We start from the raw sequence: 12,575 nt of genomic DNA on the forward strand, positions 1-12,575 counted from the left end.
TGGTCACGTAACAAAAAGCAATTTACGAACATTTTGGTCATTAATGGGTAACAGTGCAGCATAATTATGCGTTGAAAGTCTTTCACACTCAGCCATTAAATAACTGTTGGATAACTTTGGACCCAGTTCAGAGAAAATCTTATATAATACTTGCTTCCTTCATAATTGTAAACCAACAGTAGATGACATCATTTTCCTTTCCTCTTATTTAATTATATGAATCAGAATCAGGCTTTTAATTCATACCAGATAATAAGCATCCAAAGACACTTACAGACATTTTGCATATATTAACTAAAAAAAAACATACATTTATTCTATTATCTTAAAATTCCCCTGACAGTGTTCCGGGGTAACATTCGCTAAGTCCTGCTGAGGACACTTCCCAACTGCTTGTCTGCCTCCCCAGTGCCACTACACTAGCGGTCCAAACTGTTATCATTGCTCACCAAATTATTGCCACTGCCCAGTAACTGACCCTCATCTCACCCTCCTATAATGCCTTCTGCGTTCCACCAGAGAGCACTGCCTGAAACACTTGTCTGATACTGCCTCTCCCCAACTTAAAATCCTTCAATAGATTCCCTTTGCTCTAAAATAGACTGCTGACTCTTGAAGATGGTCTAAAAATGATTGGTCCCCTCCTGCCTTCTCCCGCCTTATGTCTCACCCTATGATCAAACCATGGTGGGTTCTCACTTTCTGGAGCATTCACAAATGAAAATTTACATTCGGGTAGCAGCTAGCATTTGTAATTATAGAGAGATGGCTACTTTTATATTTTTATAAGGAAAAAGCCATCTTTATCAAGCTTATCAATCTCTAACCAATCAATCATTTTGGTGAAAGGGACATGAATGTGGCAAACAGACATGATATTTTAAGCAACTAGATGATTTTAAAATATAACAGCTAAAATTTTTTGAGTCTTTAATATGTGCCAGACATATCCATGTGCTTCCTATATGTTAAATCTCATCTAACTCTCCCACTAGCCCTTTGAGGTAGGTAACAGACCATCACCGTTCCAGAAATGAGATAACTGAGTGCTGGGATTGGATTTGCTCACTCGATTTCCATTCATTGTCATTGGAGAGGTTGCAAAGACAAAAACTACATTTCCCAGATTGCTTTGCAGCTAGGTTCTGGAAGTAAATTGGCTCCCAAAAGGTGAATACATACAAGTGAGACATGGAGATATATAAGGCAGAAGTGAGGCAGAGACCATTTTCCCATCCCTTCTTGACTATTTCTGCTGGCAAGCAAGTTAAGGCTCCTTGGTACCATGTTCCAGGGTCCATTCTATACACACCTCAGTGTCCAGAGACTGTGGCAGCAATAGCAGCAGCAGCAAGTTCTTGGTGCTGGCAGAGTTCTGCTGCTGACCTCAAAGGTAGGAGCTCAGTGAGCCAATTTTGTAAAGTTTTGTGGTTTCCTGGATGACTTTGGGACAACCTAGAACCTGCTTCTTCAACTCTTCTAATACTTTTTGTAAGTGCCTAATCCCCCGTGTTAAATCCCTTCCTGTTTAAAATACTTAAATTTGTTTCCTTTTCCTTGTATTGAATCTGACAGTGTGCAAAAGCATGTATTCATTAGACTACAGCTGAAGCTGCTGAAACAAAGACACCCAAAAAAATAGAGTGGCTTAAATTAGACTGAAGTTTATTTTTCTTCCATGTGGCAGTCCAGAAGAGAGTGATAGCACACAGATGGAGTGGGTCTATTGTCATCACTATGCAGCTTTTCTCTTTGGCTGAAGGAAGCTCCAGTTTGGGGCTATTTCTCAGCCAGTGGGAAGAGTGGTAGGTGGAGAGAGAGTAAATGCCCAATGATTTTCAAACACATACAAAACTCCCTTTCACATACCACTGGCTAGAAATAAGTCACATAGCAACACCTACTCACAAAGGAGGCTGAGGGAATATAGTCACTAAGTAGGCAACCATGTGCCCTGCTAATATTGGGGGTGGGAGGTGCTGGATATTTTATTATAAAAAGAAAGAAAGGTAGAGGGGAAATTATTGGTCTCTGCCATGTCTCTCCCTCTGCCCCATATCCATGCACACCCTTCTTCCTGCAAATAGACCACACTCACCCCTATCCCTAAGTAGGATTCTAATCTATTGGTTTCCATGTGAAAGAAACAATAGCCAAAGATCTCTCTGGTCACAGCTCTTGAACCAAATCTCCTTTTTCACTTACTGGCCTCTATGCTCAGCCCTTCCCTCTCCTTCAATTTAATATTGAGCACCTTTAGTGGTAGCCATCTGAGACAGTTGAGAAGACAATGTCTTTAATCCAATCTCTGTTGACTTCCATTGTCTGGCCAAGGAGAACACTTAACGGCAGGCTCAAGAGAAAAACCTCCACCATCAAATTTATCTACTGCTGTTTGGGGATACAAACAGACTTTCCAACCCTGCATGGCCCAAACTTTTAAGCTCTGAGTCATATTAGATTACAAACCATAAGTGAGAAAAGCCCCCTTATTGAAGCTATTTTCCTTCCTATCTCTGCTTTCTGGCTAATAATTTAAACTTCCCTTTCCTCTTATAATGCAGTATTAACAGTATGAGGACTAGCCAACACATACCTACATTCTGAGTTGCTCTCCTTGAGTTAATGTCAGTAGGCACATGGCCTGTCTTCCAACTTACGGTAGGTAACTGTTTTAGCAAATGATATGCCACAGAATAGCACATGTTACCAATGTTCCTAGCTCAAATACTGTGCCCATGTCACCCTCTGCCCGTTGCTATCCAATGCCACAAAATTTAGCTTTCTGTTATGGTAAAACCCCACTTCTGGTACCGATTTTTGCACTAATTAGGGTACATGCTAAGGTGTTTAAAAAAAAAAGATCCCTTGGGGGTCGGCCTGGTGGCGCAGTGGTTAAGTTCGCAGGTTCCACTTTGGCAGCCCGGGGCTCACCGATTCAGATCCCAGGTGCGGACACAGCTCCTCTTGGCAAGCCATGCTGTGGTAGGCGTCCCACATACAAAGTAGAGGAAGATGGGCACAGATGTTAGCTCATGGCCAGTCTTCCTCAGCAAAAAGAGGAGGATTGGCAGCAGATGTTAACTCAAGGCTAATCTTCCTCAAAAAAAAAAAAAGATCCCCCAAAATACAATGTCTTCATAACAAAGAAGTTTGTTTCTCTTTCCCCCTAACAGTGCTGAGGCAAGGAGAGAGACTCTGCTATCCATATGTGACTTCCATCTCTGGACTCCAGCCCCTTAGCTTTTCTAGTGTTATCATTTCCCAGCCAGCAGAAATTGCTTTTAAAAGAAATATCCAGAAGGTGCTACACCACTTCTGGTGACTTCCCATTGGCAAGAACTTAGTTTTGTAGCTACAAAGGATGCTGTGAAATATTATCTCTGGCTGAGTAGCTGTGTGCTTTGCTCATACTCAGGAATCCTGTTACCAGAAGCAGCAGAGGAAAAGGGACCCTAGGAGATCATCAGCTGGAAGACTGCAGGATTACAGCTGCCTCAGTCCGGATCCCAACGGCACAACTACTTCCAAAACTGTCTCCCGGTATCTATAAAGAATCTTAAGGCTCTTATTGCTACTCTTGACTCTGATGGTACATATTCTCCAGAAAAAGAAAGTCGTGATGCTTTTTCTCTCATCTTGTTTTAACTTACTTAATCATGCATTTATTCATTTATTCTAGCAGCCGTCATTTATAGAATATCTACCGTGTGCCAGACATTTAGTTAGCAGTAGAAACACAAAGACAGAGTCATCTGGAATTTTTATTCGAGAATTTCTATTTATTTAGATTATTTATTTAGAAAATTCATGATTCTCTTCTGAATATACCAGACAACAAAAAATTTTCTTAAAAATAATCAACTCAAGGGAAACACAGAAGACAAAGAGTTTTATTTTTCACTTTCCTCAATTTTCTATTACTTACTTCAATTAACCTAACTAAAAATTATAATTTAGTGTAAAATTAATCATTTAAGGTACAAAATTCTTGGCCATAAGGACCAGTTTCAACTCAATTACACCCACACACTCTTACTAATCAATGGCTAAATTGATACCAGCTTCCCATCATGAAAATGAAACTGCCATACACAAAAGACTTTTTTTTCCTCCACCGAGGGCCCCTCAATTTGGGATCCTTTTTCTTGTGACTCTAAGCTGACATCAAAATATTCCCCCGAAAGAAGCCAGATACAAATGAGTATGTACTGTTTCATTCCATGTGGACCTAAAGTAGAAAACCAGAAGAAAGCTAATCTATGCTGTGGGAGTGAGGCTAGAGGTAATCCTCGCTGCAGGGCAGGCAGGATGCCCTGGAATGCTGCCAATGTTCTGTTTCTGCATCAGGGTGCTGATCACACAGGTGTGTTCAGTGTGGAAATCCCACTCTGTACTGAACATTTGGGCAGCAGTTTTTCACTGGGCGTATAATTTAGAAGGCATCTAGAGAGCCTTATGGGGTACTAAGCACTGTACCGGCCACTGTGAAGTTTTCCAACAACATATAGTATGTGCGCCTTTCCATTTCCCATCAAGGTGAGGCAGCTAAGATGCGGAGAGAAGAAATGGGGAGTCAGGAGCTCCAGCCCTGTGTGTCCAGGGTAAGTACAGGCTGAGATTCTTCTCCAAGCCCCCGTTTTCCGAGCTCTATCTGAACTCTAAGCTCTCTGCTTTGTAATTCTCTCCTGGTGAAATAGTCACAGTTGCCGTTTTCCTCTTTTGATCTAAACCAGCTTTTTCTGACACTCAGAATATCAAATTAGGTAAACACTCAAAAAATGATTATATCCTAACACATCTACATCCATACACATCTTCCCATTGAAGCTGTGTTCCTTTCCCAAAGGCAGGACTGTAAGGCTGGAAAACCCTGGGCCCAGCCACCCCATGACTCCTGGTTTATGGTCAATGTTTGCTGCATGGTCTTAGACAAAACCCTTCATTTTTCTGGACCACAGTTTGTCATCTGTAGGTCAAGGGGGCTGGACTGGACAATCCCTCAAAATCCTTTTGGGTCTAAGGTTTTGTTTCTGAGTTAACTTGTTCAAAACTAAGAAGCAGCAGAAACAAAATCTGGTGTAGTGGCTCAGGGTCCGTTTTCTTCCTACAGGTACGTATGTAAAAAGGCAACCTAAATTCAGATTTAAAGCTTCTTGTTGCGCAGGATGTGCTGGACGCAGACATCAAGCATGGGAGGTAGATATCCTCCCTGCTTTTCAGATGAGGAAACTGCCCATCAGAAAGTCAAGCGACGCCCCGTGCACGCCTGGTTGGTGCCGGAGGCAGGATGGAAAGCCTGGTCCTGCTGACTCCAGGACCTTCCTCTCCCCACAGGGGCTTGTAACATGCCCCAAAATCAACAAATAAGCCAAAAATAAATCCAATCTCAAAGCAAAAATAGTCTTTCTTTTTCTAGTTTCCTCCAGTTGTGAAAGAAAAACAAGACTTGGGAGTTCCATTTATAAGGATAAAATTTCCTGTGATTTGTGAAAACGGTAAAAGTATATACAGCTGTATAAGGTCTCACCGTGGCACCTGAGTCCGGCATGTTTCCTTACTTGATATACACGTCTTCCTTTGTCCTGCACTTCACATTTGATCTACAAGACGTAAATTCTTCGAGGGATAAAAGACTTGGTGAGCACAGAATCAAAAACCAATAAAGGGATTTTTTTGTTTTTTTTTTAAATGTTCTTGCTAACATAGAAAGGCTTACAGGTAGACCACTCAACCTAACATGATGCCCTGTGAGGTGTCGGGTATAAGGTGAGCAAGTGGGCTCTGTGAAAACAACTCCAAGATGCAGAGGAAAAGAACTCTGGAGTGAGGTGCTGTGAACAACGCTCTTAGCAAACAGAATTATTTTTGATGTTGTTTCCACCTGGCTGATGATTGTTTTAGAGCAAGTCTCCTGTCACGGCCTGGCATTGGATCTGCAGAATTCCTTAACAGACACTGGGCCGGCAGGCAGGAAGACATCACACGCCCGGCGAAGATACAAAACGTCCGGGGCATTGCCATGACTCTCAAGGTGTTGTTTAGAGTTCATGTGAGTACTTCTAAAAATACGATGGGATGGCCTTTCCGAGCTTGTTTCCTTTAGATGCTAGACCATCAATCAACAGACGAGAAACAGCTATTAGAAGATAAGTTTGAGAAAAATGTACAATATTTAATCAGTCCTTATTGTGTGGTTTTTCTGTGCTGAATCTCCCATTCAACATTCAGCCCCAAATTCTACCCTAAACTGAACCCTGAGGTTTTGGGTTAACACGATATATAATAGGACAATTGTCTAAATCAGGCATTCTAAGCTAGCCTGCCTATTTGTTTTTTTCTGCAGCTGTAAGTGTACAAGGATGTTCCCATTAAAGCTGTGTTCTCATCTAGCCTCTCCCCATGCACCGCCCCCCTGCACCATGGTGACCTTACTGAGGGCCAAGGATAACATCTCTTGGAAACCGCTCATGTCCCATAGCACTTTCTAGTGTTCCATGTATCATTTGTGAAACATATTTTTAGATTCTCTTATGCCAGAGGCCAAGAGTTACAGATACAGCATTAAACATGTTGGACATCGTCCTGTCCCCACAGAACTGACTGCCAAAAATGAATATGGCCAGGAACCCTGGGGTCCCAAATGGGAGAGAAAGAAAGGGTCCTGTGGAAGCTCTTCAGGGGGCCAGTGAAGGCTTTCTAGAAGAAGTTCCATCCAGGCTGAGACTTGAAGGGCAAGGAGGAATTCTCCAAGTGTAGGGGGGAGGGGAGCAATGGGTGGGGAGGGGGAGAAGAGGAGAAACAGAACATCTCTGGCAGAGGAGACCACGGAGGCCCAGCCGAGCCCCAAGGAGCTGACACAAGCTTTCAGCATGACCCGAATGCCCATTTGCTGGTGACAGTCTTTGCTAAAATTTAATTATGTTGATAGTAAATGTTCTGAGGCACACTGAGCTGAGCTAGCCTCTGCCTGCAGATTCCCCAGTCACTGTCCCACCCCCAGGACTTCTCTCCCATCCACAGGAACCGAATTCTACTCAACACTCTTTATCGCTCATCAGCATATGTGGTTGGCATTTTTATTTGGGGTCCCTGTGGGGAGAGGAGGCGGACAGAGGGAGTCTCTACTGTCCGCTCGTCTCCAGGCTTGCATTTGGGGAGTTCTCACCAGGCAGTGGGCAGTCTGGTATGTGTGGTAAACAGTAACAGCAAACCCTGAGCCAGTGCTGTCGTAAGCCTTTTACATATATTCATGAATTTTTTTCTTTTAACTCTTGCAACCTCGCTTGAGGTACTATATACTATTATCCCTCTTCTACAGATGAGGAAACTGAAGCCCAGGGAGGGTGAGTAACTTGCCCAAGGTCACACAGCCAGTAACTGAGGAGCAGCATTTGAACTCAGACAGCACAGCTCCAGCCTGAGCTCTGAGGCCCCTCCCTCTATGCCTCACTACCCTAGAATGACAATGAGCACACCAAGCCTCTCTTTCCTCCCAGAGTTTTCATTGTACTGGGGAAGGTGGACGTGGACACCCACCCAGAGAACAGGGGCTATACTAGAAATAGGAATCACATGACCACAACTCAAAAAACAAGCTCCAGGAGCCATAGTCCACAACATGTACACAGAACAGAATATATTCTCCGTAAGAGAAATGGCTACCACTTATTGAGTGCCCCCACTAAGAGCCATACAAGGGAGACAGCATCTCCTCATCTGATGTAAGAGGAAAGGGAGGCTAACGTAAGTTGGGTAACCAGGTCTAGCTGGTGAAGACAGAGTTCTTTCCCTATTCACTGTGGCCTCCTTCAAACACAGTGCAGTGTCCTTCCTCCTAAAAGTTGGAATCCACTTCAGGTAACTTCTCTTTGAGGTGGAGAGCAAGGGGAGTGTTTTTGTTCAGGCAGCGATGAGAATCGCTTCCCAATTCTGCAACAGGAAGCTGGTACAGAAACACCAAAACATCATGTTCACAGTAGCCTGACTGCTTAGAGAGACCTCTAGCTTCAGACTACTCCATCTGAGGCTGACAGGACCGTGAGGTAGAAGAGTGCCATGTTGGATTTCTAGATCCTACTTGGCCAGAGAAGGTGTTTGAAGAGCGTTGCAAATCAGAAGGAGGAAAAAGAAGAAGAAAGAGAGGGGAAGGGAGGGGAGGGAAAGAAGAGGGATGGATCAAGTATCCTAGCACAATTAAACCTTTAATCCTTCCATCAAGATCTTCCTCCAACAGCAAAGGTTGCCTAACCTACGCTGGTCAGTCCAACCTCTGCCTTGGCTGCAAAGTGTCCTGAAAAAGAGAACTATGGAGCAAGAGTTTATATGCAAGATTTCAGGAGAGGAAAGTAGAGCTCCTCCCTGCAGTGCAAATACATTGCTTCAAAGAATAGGGAAAAAATGACAATTATAACTTTGTTTTTAAACATATGCTACAATTTTATAATAACAGCTTCTTTGCTTCCTCCTCCAATCTCTCAGCCATGTGGAATGACAACAACTGTGCTAAACATCCACAGTCACAGAACCTGAGATCAGTTTATACTCATTTTTACTGATTGTTGGGGACAGAAAGGGGGCAGGCATTAGACTCTCCAATGAGGGGAAAAAAGAAGAGAACGTGGACGCAAATGAAACTAACCCAGTACTTGGGTACCAGTAATAGCAATGATTCAAATAAGAACATATCAAAGGAAGGGATGTGTGGCTGAGTCAAAAATGTAGTGACTTGCGTAAAAAACAAAGGGAAGTGAATCTTGTCCCTCCCAGCCAATGAGTGCAGACAGCATGCGTGCCTGGAGCATGATAACCGCCTGCTCTCCCCCCCGGGGCTGCTTGGGGATTAGGTAAATATAAACGTCTTCAAATAACCCAAGATGTGAGAAATTGAAAGCATAACAAGCTGGAGTAGTCATCAGATGATATATTTAGGAGAGCTTGTTTTGCAAGCTAGAATTACAGAACAGCAAGATGCAGTCAATTAAAAGTACTTAAGGACGCATTTCTATGATTGGGAGGGAGGTGCATTCTATGACAAAGAATCAGCAGAGACCACCATTGTCCAAAGATCAGGTGACAATTTTAACAAACTGGCTCATTCACCATCACCCCAACAGCTAATTTCTACATCAAGAGTAGTTCAAGATTTCAACAAAAGGAAGTGGTTTACAACAGAACTACCAAGAACCCAGAAGTATTTAATGGAAAAAATCCCTACACAGGAAAAGCTTTTTCTGTATACCATTTAGGCTACACGTGTTTTTCAAGTGAGGGGTCCTAGCAGGTAGGGTAGGATCTTTAAAAACAGACACTGCCACAAAATCCCTAGACCCACAGAATTCTGTGTGGCCTTGAGGACTGTTGAGTCCCTTATCTCTCTGGAGCCTCATCATTACCTATTTAGGTCGAGCAAGAATTATGCTCACTTCACACATGACGAAACTGAGGCTCAGGAAGGTTAATTATACTAATATGGTCACGCAACTAATAACAGTAGGACTGAGACCGGAAACCAGAGCCTGTGGTTTTTTCTAGGCCACATGTATCTCAAAAAGTAAATTCTGAGCTCAAAGATCTTCAAGAATTGAAATGATTTCAACTTTCTTGACTTGCTCCATCAAACTTCTCTCCTAAACTTCCTTGACTCTTAGTTACCATGGTTTCATTTGCCTCTTCTGAGACACTGCTCACTTCTTCGCAGCTGAAAGGGGTCCCAACATCAACGTGGAGCTTTCCTGAAGACTCCGCACACACTGCCTCTCCTTTTCAGTCTAGAATAATGATTACATCACCTTCCATGTTCTTTCAGGTTTTGCTGTTTAATCCTTCTTCTCTATTTGACTTGTCTTACCCATAAGATGTATGCTTTTGGGTGGAAGAACCACACATGGGTTCCCTTTTATGAGCCACCTGCCTTACCCTTGGCAATGCCAGGCACTATGCTCAACACTCAGAAGATGTTCACTAAATACAAATCGAATTGCAAAGAATTAGGTAGTCTCTGACTGGGTCTATTCTTCCATGATAAATTGCTTCTTGGCATTCTATAATTTGGGCCCTACAATAATTTGTATGATTACAACTTTGTCAATTTCATAAATTTATGAAATTTGCCAATTTCATAAAATGTGATGTTTCAGTTGCATGAGGTTCAAGTTGCTGACTTTGCATTAATCAAAGATTTTTATCTTCATTTAGTTTGCTGTTTTACCAGCCTTCTGCTCACTCTTGGGGAAGATTGGAAATACAGTGATAGTAAAATAATGATAATAATAAAAGCTAATATTTACTAAGTCCTTATCATGTGCCAGTCACATGATATTTATTATTTCATTTAGTCCTCATAGTCACACTCCTCAATTTCCTCAGATGAGGAAATGAGGCACAAAGAAGTGGACAACTCACCCAAGGTCACACAGCTAGTAGGTGGCAGATTCAAATGAACCCTAGAGAGCATATTTTAAATTAATTTGGTGCAATTACACAAATACTCTGTAGTCTTTTTTTTTTAATGGTTATTGAGATGTAATCACCTTATATGACTTTTCTACTTTAATTACACAAAAAACACTTAGAGATTTGTTATATTGTGCCTCTGGATCCAGCATTTAATGGGCTTTGTAACTTTTAGGACATTTCTTAAAGTGTGGCTTTCTGCCTCAGTTTCCTCCTCTCTGAAATGAGAACATAAATAGATATTGTTAGGATTAAACTAGTTTATTCAGGGGCCGGCCCAGTGGCATAGTGGTTAAGTTCACATGTTCTGCTTCAGGGGCCAAGGGTTCACTGATTCAAATCCTGGCATAGACATGGCACCGTTCATCAAGCCATGCTGTGGCAGTATCCCACATAGAAGAACTAGAAGGATCTACAACTAGGATATACAACTATGTACTGGAGCTTTGGGGAGGGAAAAAAAAAGAGGAAGATTAGCAACAGATGTTAGCTCTGGGCCAATCTTCCTCACCAAAAAAAGAAAAAAACTAGTTTATTCATGGAAAACACTTATAATTAGAGACAAGTGCCCATAGTAAGGTTCTACTGGTGTCAGCTATTATCACTGTTGGTATTACCCGTGACCTGCCTTCCCCAGCGTGGACAAGAACCTGAGTTGTAGACATTCACTGATTAACAAACTAAGGCATATTCATATGTCTCTCCAGTGTTCAAGATGTGCTTTAAAACAAATTGGTTTGCCACACATAAAAGAAATATGCCTAAATGAAAATCCATGCCCTTATAACACATAAATGCACCTAGAACAGTGACTGGCACATATTATTAGCTCATTGAATATTTGATGATAAATGTATAAATAAATGAATAGGCAGCCTAATAAAGGAATAAATGATCAAAAGCTCAGACAAGAAAGGGAATGACTAGCAAACAAAACTGTGAAGTTTAAATTGATCTGAAGAACCTGGGAGTAAATGAATCCAAAGAGAAAGAAAATGGAAAGCATATTTTTGTTTATTTTCCAAGAATTGTATTTCACTTAGTTCACTGTAAGCCACATCTCTATTAAAATGCAATTAATATTTTCCAAAAATAAGTAATACGAAGTCACATAAAAAGCTAATAAAGTCCACATCCAATTATAAAAGAACCTTATTGAGATCTCACTCAAAATTGAGGGAGGAAGTCTACGGTCAGGTTTTCATTTCATCCTTAATTTCCCACGCTTTTCAAAGAGCCATATTATAACTCTTTCTTAAACATTTGCAAGGAAGCAGTGTGAAAACAGAACTCTGAATACCTCAGCAAAATGTTTACATTCTGCCTTTTTAGTTAAACAATTGACTTTGTTCTTTAGCATTTAGGTCAAAATACTTAAATGTCTTAAAACATCAATAACAAGAGGATATGGTCTTTCACCAGATAGTCTAAACTTACTAGTTTTAGCAAAAGGTTCACAAGAAGGAATTGGGCAATTAAAAAATGTTAATGCACACACACCCTGAAAATAAGAAAAAAAGTGGGGCAGGTGTTGGCCATTTGTTCTTTTTAACACAAAAACACATCTCCTCCACTTCCCTATGTTTATGTAGTTAAGACTTGGTGAGCATTTACATCCACTTACATCATGAGAACAATAACCTTAATTTACTGACTTTACGTAGGATTTACTTCAAAGGAATTCTCGGATTGGTACGCATTGGTTTATTCATTTTCACTGCATCCCTGTACGTAGGCATGTGACTAGCATCTTATCTTTATGATACAAAACTAAAACTGAAGGTACTAGGAGATGAAGCGACTTGCCCAAAGGAGACAGAGTCACATACCTATTAACTTATGAAACTTGGATTAGAATTCAAGTCTTCTTTTAATACAGTAGGGTGTTATCCCACTAGATTATTCTTCCTCTGCATAAATTTAACCAGTCAAAGTGGGCAGCTGGGCAGGAAAGACTGACCACCTGAGCAAATTGCAAGCTCTTTTGAGGTTGGGTTAACAGTGGGGAGAAAGAGGAGCAAGGCCGAAAGAACTATACGTATTTTTGTGACATTCAGAGAGCAACATGTAAATTACTGTCAACAGATCAGCAAAATGAAGTTGCAAAAGAAAAGGCGAGA

This window comes from Equus quagga, chromosome 1 (assembly GCF_021613505.1).
Source record: "Equus quagga isolate Etosha38 chromosome 1, UCLA_HA_Equagga_1.0, whole genome shotgun sequence".
In the NCBI taxonomy this organism is placed as follows: domain Eukaryota; kingdom Metazoa; phylum Chordata; class Mammalia; order Perissodactyla; family Equidae; genus Equus; species Equus quagga.